Source organism: Gossypium hirsutum, chromosome A08, assembly GCF_007990345.1.
Source record: "Gossypium hirsutum isolate 1008001.06 chromosome A08, Gossypium_hirsutum_v2.1, whole genome shotgun sequence".
Taxonomy (NCBI): domain Eukaryota; kingdom Viridiplantae; phylum Streptophyta; class Magnoliopsida; order Malvales; family Malvaceae; genus Gossypium; species Gossypium hirsutum.
The window spans coordinates 67,673,698-67,686,278 of NC_053431.1; the positions used below are offsets into that span (position 1 = coordinate 67,673,698).

Consider the following 12,581-nt stretch of genomic DNA (forward strand, 5'->3'; position numbering starts at 1 on the left):
TATCTCGTAGCTCTCTTGTTTACTTGGTGTCCTTCACCTAGAACCACACATGCAACCTAGCTACATCTATCTCGTAGCTCTCTTGTCTACATGGTGTACACATAGTATCACCCATGCGACCTAGCTACCTCATAATGTCTCGTAGCACTCTTGTACACATGGTATACATCCCGTATTACACATGTGACCTAGCTACATACCATCTGTATCTTTCAATTTCGAAGGTTCAAACGGGAAGTATCTCACTTTCTAATACTTTATTCCATTCTTCCAATAGTCAATTATGATTCAAAAATCAGCTACAATACATAAAATATGCTGAAATATAAAAATGTAATAAAGATAATGTATTATTTACATACAAACTTACATACTTTCTCATTTCCATGTCGAATTAATATTGAGCATTTAAATCATCATAATTATAGTTACTTTCAACACCTCGGCAATCATAGTAAATATATTAATTTTAAATTGAAACATGCATAAATTAATGCTTATTATACATATGAACTTACCTCGATACTAAAACGACCATTTTACCAACTTTCCCGATTTTCAATTTTTCTCCCATTCTAGGTTCAAATCTTGTTTTTCGGGATCTAAAACATCATATTTTACTTATTTAATTATTGTAATATTCAAAACAGTCCTTAACTCAAACTTTGGAAAAATTACAATTTTGCCCCTAAACTTTTACATATTTACACTTTTGCCACTAGGCTCGGGAATTAAACTTCATCCCTTATTCTTATGTTTTATGACATGCTGATCATTTTTCCCATCTATGGTAACATTAAATTCTCACTCTAACACATAGTTATGAACAATAACAACTTTTACCGATTAAGCCGTTTTACTCATTTTTGCTTAAAACCGCTTAGCAAAAGTTGTTTAACATAATTTCATCCTTTATATTGTACCATAAAACAGCAAAATAAACACATTTCACCTATGGGTATTTTTCCAAATATGAACCCTAGCTTAAATTATTGCTAGAATAAGCTTAATCAAGTTACCGAGATTCCAAAAACATAAAGAACTTGAAAAACGGGGCTAGAACTGACTAACTTTTGGGCTTGGAAAGCTTGAAAACCCTAGCCATGGCTTCCTCCATGCTAATTTCGGCCTCCATGAAAAAGATGAGTCAATTTTGGCTTTATTTTCCCTTTTTTATTTCTTTTAATTACCAAATGACTAAAATGCCCTTAAAGCCTTTGTTTAAAATTTTGTCCTATTCATGCCCATTTTTGTCCAAACGAAATATAATGGTCTAATTGCCATTTAAGGACCTCCTCTTTAAACCCTCATTTCAATCAAGTACTTATGAATTAGAACACATATTTTGCAACTTTTGCAATTTAGTCCTAAAAGTCCAATTAAGCACTTTATCAGTAAAATTACTTAACGATATTTTTACACAATATTTTAATCAATAAATAACCTTAAAACTTAATGGAAATAAATTTTTTGACTTCAAATTCATGGTTCTAAAACCATCATTCCATTTAGGCCCTAAATCGGGCTGTTACAGCAACTTTTGCAAATAAGCCCTAATAGGCAAATTAAACGTGCAATCTATAAAATTTCTTATCAATATTCTAAGACATGCATCTAATCACTCGGTAAATCGTAAAAAAAATTAATCGAAGTAAACTATTCTATCTCAGATTTGTGGTTTTGCAACCATTATTCCATTTAGGCCCTATTTCGAGATGCTACAAAAAGTCTTAGTTATTCAATCTAGTGATTAGACGTTATTAGTCTTGAATAGGGATAATAACATAACTTAGGGATCTCTACGGAACAAGTTGAATGAATAAATCGTTCGATTCGGAGCCAGAATAACAAGTAAAGTCTAGGTGGATTTTTACTTAGGTATTGTCTCAAGTCAGTCGATTTTCCCAAAAGCAATTCCCCAATTCTTTTCTCTGTTCATTCTTAGTTTAAATAATTAGCTAATTAAAACAAACCCTTTTATTCTTAGGCTAGATAATAAAAAGATAGTTATTACTAGTACTTTTGGTTCCCTTGGGTACGATATCCCGGTCTTGCCATTACTATACTATTGTTCGATAGGTGTGCTTGCCTTTTCGTCGTGATAATAGTTAGTCTAGGTTTGATCTTCATTATAAATATTTATTACTTGTTACGAATCACGCGATCAAGTTTTTGGCACCGTTGTCGGGGAATTGAAATATTAGGAACACTAAATTTTTATTACTTTAGCCATTTATTTTTCTTGCAATTTTATTTTATTTTATTATTTATTAATTTACTTTTTCTCTCTCTTGGCAGGTTTTTATAGTTTATGACTAGAAGAAACCCGTCAGGACCATTACTTTTTGACGAAGAAATCGATCGTACAATTCGCAAAAATCAAAGAGAAATAAGGCATAGCTTACGATACACAGAGAAAGAGCGAAAAGATGATACTCAAACCCCAACCGAAAAGATGGCTGAAAACCAAGGCAATCAGCTACCTCCTGCAATTGCGGCTAATCAAAATCCTGCTCCACATACTATGTGTGATTATGCTAAACCTTCTTTAACAGGAACTGAATCTAGCATAGTTAGACCTGCTGTAGCTGCAAATACTTTTGAATTAAAACCTAACACTATTCAGACAATACAACAGTTTGTTTAGTTTGATGGTTTGCAGGATAAAGATCCCAACGCTGTCCTAGCAAATTTCCTGGAATTTTGCGATACATTCAAAATCAATGGCGTTTCTGATGATGCCATTCATCTTCGGTTATTTCCCTTTTCACTGAGAAACAAAGCTAAACAGTGGTTGAACTCGTTACCACGAGGGTCTATCACTACTTGGGAACAAATGACCGAGCAATGTTTACTAAAATATTTTTCGCCGACTAAAACAGCTAAATTACATAATGATATCTCTTCTTTTGTGCAGATGGATTTAGAAACACTTTACGATGCATGGGAGAGATACATGGACTTCCTGAGAAGGTGCCCTCACCATGGGTTGCCGCTTTGGCTTCAAGTACAAACATTCCACAATGGTCTGAATCCCTCGACTTAGCAAATGGTTGACGCAGCTGCTGGCGGAACCATAAACAACAAAATACCTGAAGAGGCCTATGAATTCATTGAAGAAATGTCACTGAATAACTATCAGTGGCAAGTCATGAGGACTAAGCCAACAAAAGCAGCCGGCGTTTATAATGTCGACTCAGTTACTATGCTGTCAAATCAGGTAGAACTTCTCAATAAAAAGATTGATAGTTTTCTTGGTTCTACGCAAGTACATCCAGTAATGAGGTGTGACTCAAGTGGCAGAGGTGTGCATACAGAATACCAATCCTTCAATCCTACAACTGAAGAAGAACAAGTCAAATGTATGGGTAACAATAACTTTCGATCTCAAAATAACCCATATAGTAATACCTATAATGTAGGTTAGAGGAACCACCCAAATTTCTCCTGGTGTGGTCAAGGGAATCAAAAGCCACAAAATCCTCAGGGTTTTCAACAGCCACCTTATCAACAAGAGAAGAAACCAAACCTTAAAGAGATGCTTTCTAAATTCATCTCGGTGTCAGAAACCCATTTTCAAAATATCGAGACAGCACTTAAGAATCAACAATCATCAATCCAAGGACTCGAAACTCAGATAGGCCAGCTATCCAAACTAATCTCCGAACGACCACAAGGTAGCTTACCAAGTAATACTGAACCTAATCCGAGGGAACACCTCAATGTAATTAGCACTTAAAATAAGGACAGACTCATTGCACCCGAGCCAGAAATACAGTAAGACAACGCGATGAACAAAGGACGAGAAGAGGTAAACAATAATGATCCCAAACAGGTAAGTACGAATCATGAACCTCGTGTGCCATATCCTAAAGCGATAACGAAAGACAGAACAGAAGAACAATTCAGTAAGTTTGTCAAACTCTTAAAAAAATTACATATTAACTTACCCTTTTATTGAAGTTCTTTCATATATGCCCAACTCAGCAAAATTCTTAAAGGAACTTCTGACCAATAAAAGGAAATTAGACGTTGCATCACATATGGAACTCAATACAGTCTGCTCAGCTATTCTAAAGAATAAACTACCTAACAAATTGAAAGATCCAGGGAGTTTTACAATTCCTTACTTAATTGGTAGTTTATCTGTGAATAATGCTTTAGCTTATCTAGGGGCAAGTATAAATTTTATGCCATATAAAATGTTTAAATGACTAGGTCTGGATAAACCCAAACAGACTAGGATGAGCATACAATTGGCTGACAAAATAGTTAGATTTCCTAAGGATCTTATTGAAGATGTTCTAATTAAAATTGATAAATTTATTTACCCAGTAGACTTTGTCGTCTTAGATATAGATGAGGATAACGAGGTACCTTTAATTTTAGGACGACCTTTTTTAGCAACTGCCAGAACCATCATTAATGTAGGCACAGGAGAGCTAACACTTCGTGCAGGTGACGACACAGTAACACTTCAAGCACGCGACTCAGTCAAAACCTCTAAAACTCAAGATAATGCTATAAAACATGTCGATGATAAAACTAATACTCAATCATCCTTGCAAGAACCTCCTCAAACCAAGACAACAGAGACAGTGCACTACTATCATGTAGAGAACAAAGACACCCATGAGGAACGAAGGCTTCAAATAGAGGAGCTAGATGAATGGCGAGCACACAAACTAAGAACATATGATAAGTCGAAACTACGCCAAAACTAGCCCGATATCTCTCCTAATCAACTTCAGGTTGGCGATAAAGTATTACTAGATGCCACAGATCCCCACATTGTCACTACTACACCAAATGAAGAAATCTCTCTTACGGTACTCAGTATTTTCCCATTCGGTATGGTTGAGGTGAGTCATCCCAAGTTTGACACTTTTAAGGTAAACAACACTCGATTAAAACCTTACTTTAAGATTCACAGCAGCAATGAGGAGTATAAACTCCTCAAACCACCATGATAAATCAACAGAGAGGTAAGACAAGCTTAGACTATAAATAAACGCTTCTCGGGAGGCAACCCGAGCATTAACGTATTTTTATTTCTTTATTTTTAATTTCTAACACTTCGAATCTTTAACTTAGTCTTTGAATTGCAAAGTTTTTCAGCACACACGGCTAGGCACACGGGCGTATAGCCATGGCCAAACAAGGGAAGAGACACGGCTGTGTGATATGGCCGTGTTGAAGCAGGACATGATTTCCCCAAAACACAGGGTGCGATAAATCCCCACGACCGTGCGACATGGCCGTGGGTGAACTTGATAGGAAAAACACGGGCGTAGGGATAAAAGACCATGGGCGTGCCAGGAACAAGGCTCGATTCTATTTCTTCTACACGCCAGTGCCGTTTAGCCGTGTACAACAACACACGGGCGTGCTACCATAAAACACAGGCGTGGGAGAAGCGAACAAAGCTGGGCACGGTCGAGCGACATGGCCGTGTTTAACACATGCCCAAGAGACACGGGCGTGTGACAGTAGCCGAACATGACCTAACTCGTAAAATTCAAAAAAGACGGGCTCACCCTCAAAGTACACGGGCATGGCCCTACGCTGTGTGCCCCTCTCCTATATAAGCAAACCATTGTTCATCTTCTTCCTCCTTTCAAAACCCTAGCCGAAATCTACCCTTCCCCAACCCCTAATCCCTATTTTGGCCACCATTCTCCAGATTCTCACTTTCCCAACCCCCAAACCACTCTCAAATCCACTCCCCTTGCATTAATCCCCATTTTCCCCTCCCTATACCCTCCATTTTCCCACCACACGGCTCCATCCCCGCGTCACACGCCCGTGCTCGCCACCAACACGCCCGTGCACCGCCTTACAATAGCTTTTGGTTTACTTTCTCAACCTTATTTTTCCAAATTGTGTTGCTACATTAGTATTCTACATGCTTTGCATAGATATTTTTACTATTACAAATACATTTTAGACAAGTTAGGAATTTGCTTTAGAATTTTCTATATTTGAATTATTTAAGCTACTAAATAGCATATACTAGTTTTAGACCTCTTGCTTAACAACTAATGTATCTTGGATTCTATCAATGCTAATGTATTTTCAGGAACATTATGTTGTCACCGAGAGGCAAAAATGCCGTGGTTCCATCCTCAAAGAGATGTAGGGGTTCTTCCTCGGTACGTGCTACAGCCGAAGTTCGGTACCTGCTCCTTGAATTTCCGCAAGCTTCGCAGGAGGAGCTATTTCAGATATTACGCGTACGACCCATCACCATAGGTCACTGCATCGACTGGGCTGCCATAGAGCAAGTCCAGCTCGTTGATGCCATCCGTGCCCTCCTGTCCACAGACCTATGGGAACAGTTCTTCGCTATTACCGAGCCCACTTATTTATAGCTAACTTTAGAATTATGCTCTACTTTTCATTTACAGGTGGTGATGACGAACAATGACAACACAGACACCATTCACTTCGGATTTGGCTGTCTAGTTCGTGCGATGAGTGTCCCAGAGTTTGGAGTTGCTCTGGGACTTTACACCGATGAGTTTATGGAGGAGGAGGGCATGAATGCACTACCATGCAATATCCACATCTCCCCCTCCTTGTGCTGGATGGCTTTGGCACCACTCTCTTCCACCTACGACCCCAGCCGCTTGAAGGCCTCAGCTCTCCCCCCTTCCCTATGATATCCCCATGCCATATTGGCACACACCTTGATCAGAAGGAGGGAGAGCACCGGCGTCGTCAACACCCACGATGCCTACTATTTATGGTGTATGGCGAATGCATATGTGACTGACTTGGCATACTTTATTACTTTCACCATTCGCAATCAGACCGAGTGGCATAGGAAGAGAGTGATCTCTATCGGCCCCTACGTGGTACGCCTTGCCAGACACTTCGGCCTTCTCAACACCGCGGCCCAATCATCAATTCTTACCCTGATAGGTCAGATGTCCCCACAGGGCATCATGACTATGTTACACATGAGGATGATCGAGCGCCGACATGGGACCGATCCTCCTTAGTACCATGTCTTGCATGCCATTGACAAGGAGGATCTTGAGGACATCCCTAATGATGTTCCCCCACAGCATGACGAGCCTTCCACCGTGCCACCTAGGGAACGACCAGTTCATGCAGCTGCTTCATTAGCACATCTTTCCGACCGACTCGCCCACCTTGAGTAGTATTGCACTACACAGTTCGAGATGATTCACGAGCGAGATCGCGATGGGACCGACAGATGGATGATATGCAGACCATGATGCAGCAACTGTGCCAGCACTTTCACATCGCCACTCCAGCACCACCACCTGGGGGCCCCACCGACGAGGATCATTGAATCCTCTTATTTTTTATTTATTCTTATTTTTATTTTATTTTATTTTATTTTTATTTTTATTTTTATTTTTATTTTTATTTTTATTTTCATTTCTATTTTATTATTTTATTTTGAAAAACATATCTATATTAGTAAATTTTACTTTTTCCATTTTCTGGTATTTCTTACAAGTAATCTTACTACGCTCTCTTCCACACCAACTCTTAATAAGCTTTTCATGATTCTACAGACTTCCAAGCAAAGCTGCTAGGAATATTTTACGGAATGAGGAAACAAATGGGAAACAATACCTCACGAGTTCCATGTTTAACGACCCAATTCTTCATCTAGCCAAGAACAATGGCAGCTACCACTTTCCCCGAACACTTCATCCTCAGAATCAAGCTCCACATCCATATAACAAGGAGTTTCACCTCCTTTCCTCTTATGATTTTCTTTCTTTTGAATAATCTATTTTTGTACATTGAGGGCAATGTACATCTTAAGTGTGGGGGGTAAACATGAAACCTAACTTTTTGCATTATTCTCAAATCCCTGAATTTGGTCTTATGCTTAAGTGATTTTCTCATAATATTGATAGAATGAATTCGGATTGATCTATAATTATTGTTGATATGTCGTGAATTAGACCAAGGGAATTATGCATGATTATTTGATTATAGGACCTTAAAGAATCGAGCATGATAAGTTGATATTTTGAGAAATAAAATTATTAGACTATTTTTCCTAAATTGAGATATTATCTTGAAATTCTAAGTATACAGAAATGACATCAAAAACCCAAATTTTTGGTGAGATTTTTGAGCTTTTTGAGCATATACCTTTCTTTCTTACTCACTTCTTTTGTGGTTTGAGTGTGTCAACATTGAACTGTTATTCTAGAACTGGCTTCCATTATGCATGTCGAGAACACACGTATGATTTAATATACTGAGATGATAAAGGCACTTAGGATTTAACCCATTTACTTCATAAAAAGCCTTCCCACATAATTAAACCCTTAGCGAACCCCCTTTGAGCCTACTAACTTTTTTTTATTGATTAACCCTTATCATTAACCCATTAACTCATTATTGTTGAAATCCTCTTACTTAATTTACCTTTTTATCGAGATTAAATTTAATATTATTACCTCACTATGTTCCCATTTTTTGTTACTGAATCATGAAATATGATTTCTATATTGTATTGACTTGATGAGTTGATAAAAAAAATGTAATTCTCAGCAAGCTAAAGTTGTCATGAACTCATGTAAAATAGTTCTAGATATTTTTTTGTGGTTCAGTAATTAAGTTTTTGATAGTGGGGTAACATATTGAATTTATCTCGATTCTAACCCCTGTTCTTCAGCTTGTATCTATACCTGTAACCTAAACCCCATTACAACCATGCAAAGACCTTTTGATTAGTGTATCATATCATTTACAAGTGGCGGAGATTTCATTTTTATGCAAGCCTATGGTAATAACTTTTCATGTTAGACAATCGAGTACTTAATCTTGAACCTTAAACACTTTGAGTGATTTGAGCGAATCTTTAGTGAGGATGTCATCTCTTGTATATTTATGACTAAAGTTAATTACTTAGAGGAAGGAGATTTCCTATGATTTTATTATCAAAATATCCGATTTAGATTGTTTAAGGCTTTTAATGACCCTATAGTTAAATTCTCACTGTATGATTTTTCGTGGAATAGTTACAACCATGGAATAGTTTGTAACATTATCAATACTGATCATGTGATTGAAAAGAATGAATTCTGGCAGTAAATGAGAGTTTTGCTTGAGGACAACCAAATGCTTAAATGTGGGGGTATTTGATAAATGCCAAATTATACATAGTTTTACCCCAAATACTTAGCATATTTATGAATGTTTACTTTTAGATTTGTGGATTTTGGTGCTCTTAATCCGGTTATTTCATGTTTTGTACTCAATAGAGCACCAAGAGTCAAAATGAGCCAAAAACAAGCTAAAAAGGGAGAAAATAGACCAAATCGAGAATATCACACGGCCTAAGCCTTGCCACATGGGCATCTCACACGCCCATGGCCTTCGGGGGTGTCGACCAAGGTTTACACGATTCATACGGCCTGGCCATTGAGCCCACATGGCCATGGCAATTTAACAGATCGAACACGGCCTGGCAATTACGTCACACGGCCGTGGTACACGGGCGTGTCCCTTTTTCAAAGAGTTGTATTTTACACGAAAAAGGGTACTTAGGGAGGAAGAAAGCCAATCTAAAGCCTATATAAACACCCTAAGTATGACCTAGAGAGGGGGGCCTCTTCTAGAACTTTTCTGGAATACAGAACCACGCGTCAGGAATTACTTGAAGTAAGACCTCTCTTAGAATTCCTTCAGGGGTTTTAGAGTTTTCTTCATGTTTTGTTATTTTTATACTTTTGAGATGTACTCTTTTTTATTATGAACTAAACCCCTTAGATACCTAAAGGGAATCAAACCTAAGACGAATCTTGTTATTATTTTCTGAATCATATGATAAATATTTAACTTGTTCTTAATTATGTGTTCTTAATTCTTGTTTTGATATCCTAGGATACTAATTCAAGACACGCTCTTATTCAGAGGAAGAATAGACCCTGTCTAAGAGTACATTTTCCATAATTAAGCGAAGTTGATTGCGCGCCTAGAAATAGGGTGACAAGATTTTTTCGGATTAGGGGTTATTAGTCTTGAATAGGGATAATAACATAACTTAGGGATCTCTACGGAACAAGTTGAATGAATAAATCGTCCGATTCGGAGCCAGAATAACAAGTAAAATCTAGGTGGATTTTTCCTTAGGTATTGTCACAAGTCAATCGATTTTCCCAAAAGCAATTCCCCAATTCTTTTCTCTGTGCATTCTTAGTTTAAATAATTAGTTAATTAAAACAAACCCTTTTATTCTTAGGCTAGATAATAAAAAGATAGTTATTACTAGTACTTTTGGTTCCCTTGGGTACGATATCCCGGTCTTGCTATTACTATACTATGGTTCGATAGGTGCGCTTGCCTTTTCGTCGTGATAATAGTTAGTCTAGGTTTGATCTTCATTATAAATATTTATTACTTGTTACGAATCACGCGATCAGTGGGCTATGGCTGCGTGTCCCCTGCACTAAAATTTCTAAATTAATAGCGGACACGAGTAGGCCGCACGGGCGTGTGTACTTGCCGTGTCTAAAAGACAGTGTTGTCCACGGGCGGCAGCACGAGCGTGTGCTATGGCCATGTTGATAAGTTAGTGTTTCCCACGGCCAAAGGGCATGGGCATGTCCCAAGTCACACGGACGTGTGTGACCACACAGCCCATCAACACGGGCATGTGACACTTTAAGATAAGAAAAATTTTCTAAGGAGCCCAAGGTTTTTTGAATGTGCATGAATTAGTCCCGCACTACCTCTAAGTATGTTTTAGGCCTCGAAGGCCTATGTAAGGGACGAAATATTCATGGTTAAAGGGTTTTAAATTTGAGCAAAAATTTGCGATACCAAATAGTGTGATACAAATGTAAAGTCCTGGTAACGCCTCGAACCCTATCCTGGCGTCGGATACGGGTGAGGAGTGTTACAGTTATTATGTTCTTTGGTATTTGAGTTATGATATTAGCCATGAGATTTGGCTTGTAAATGATGGTGTGTATGGCGATTCAAGTTAGCTTGAATTATGTGTTTGATAAGTGATATATGTGATGTATATATATATGGTCTTGTGTTTTGGCATATTTTGTGATGGTTATATGTTTGCTTGTATAGCTATTTTTCGATTGGTGTATTAAGGTTTCCAAGATGGCATGTTGTGGCTTGGTTTTGAGATGATGAAATGGTATGTTTTGAAACATGAAATAGATGATAAGATGATGAGGAAATGCATTTAGAAGTTATGTAAGTTTGATGATTTTAGCATATTGGTTTGGTATGTTTTAGTTATGGATTTGAGTAGTGAATTAGTTGATTATAAAATGGCATGAATTGTGTATGAATTGTGAATTTGGTTGATGATTTTGGGATCCATATTGTTTGATGAATTGGTACCATTTTGATTGCTAAGTGTTCATGAGAAAAGGGTGGCAAATTGGCTTTGCAAATAGCCTATTTTTGTCCACACGGGCAAAGACAAGGGCATTGTCTCAGTCGTGTGCGGCACATGGTCATGCTACATGGCTGTGTGTCCCTTGGGATACCCTTCGAATTTAAGTCAGTATACCTTACAGGTTTGACACGATCAAGACACGCGGGCGTGTCTACTGGTTGTGTTTGGCACACGGGCTGGCACATGGGCGTGTGACCCAAGTCAGTAACCCCTCTAGTTTTCCCATGGCCATGAAACACGGGCATGTCCTCGGCCGTGTGGTGCAAGTCAATATGTATGCCCTATTTTCACACGACCTATGACACAGGCGTGTCTGGTGGCCGTATGAGGCACACAGCCTGTTCACACGGGCGTGTGCCCTTAAATGTATGAAAATTTTCTAATTTTCTCAAAGTTTTCAAATGTTATTGGTTTAGTCCCGAACCACTTTTAAGCATGTTTTAAGGTCTCGTGGTACGTTATAAGGGACAATGTGGATGAGTTGAATGGATATTGATTATGAATGCATATATGTATGTGAATGATGTGTATTATCCGATAATTCCTTGTAACCTTATTTTGGCGACAGATACAGATTAGGGGTGTTACATAAATAGCTATGGAATTCAAAAACTTGAGGTCCTTATATGGTAGTTAGACGATTAATGAAAACTTAGTAGATATTTTTGCATGATTCATCCATGGAAAATTAGAAAAATGCTAAGGACTAAATTGGAAATCAATAATTAAAAGATGATAAATTATTAAATAGAAATAAAAATCATTTTATATCATTTCTTCCCCAAATATTCCAGGAAAAACCTAGGAAAGAGAAAGCAAGCTTTCTTGGCCAAATTAGGTAAGTTTTCTTGCCCTGTTTTTAGTGATTTTGATATTTTTAAAACCGGGATAAATTAATCTATCTATTTGGGGGATCAATTTGAAAAGTTATCAAATTATGGAAGTTAGGTCATGAATGAATATGCTGAAAATTTGAAATTTATGGTAGAAAATGAAAAATTGTTGATAGATAAACAACTTTTACAAAGTTATTTTTGATGAAAACATGATTTAGGGACTAAAATGTAAAGTTGTGAAAATTGAAGAAAATTTCTTAAATTTATAGAATATATGTTCTATAAATTGTATATTAAAATTTCGGTTGGGCTTGGAATAGAGA

At 37.5% G+C, this 12,581-nt stretch overlaps 1 non-coding gene across 1 annotated transcript; it reads right to left on the bottom strand.

The window, feature by feature from the left end:
• Positions 1 to 2,885: 2,885 nt before the first annotated feature.
• Positions 2,886 to 2,991, bottom strand: LOC121205724 (small nucleolar RNA R71). Its single transcript, XR_005900799.1, has one exon. It is a non-coding gene; the product is annotated as a small nucleolar RNA R71 (small nucleolar RNA).
• Between the last annotated feature and the right edge of the window lie 9,590 nt (positions 2,992 to 12,581).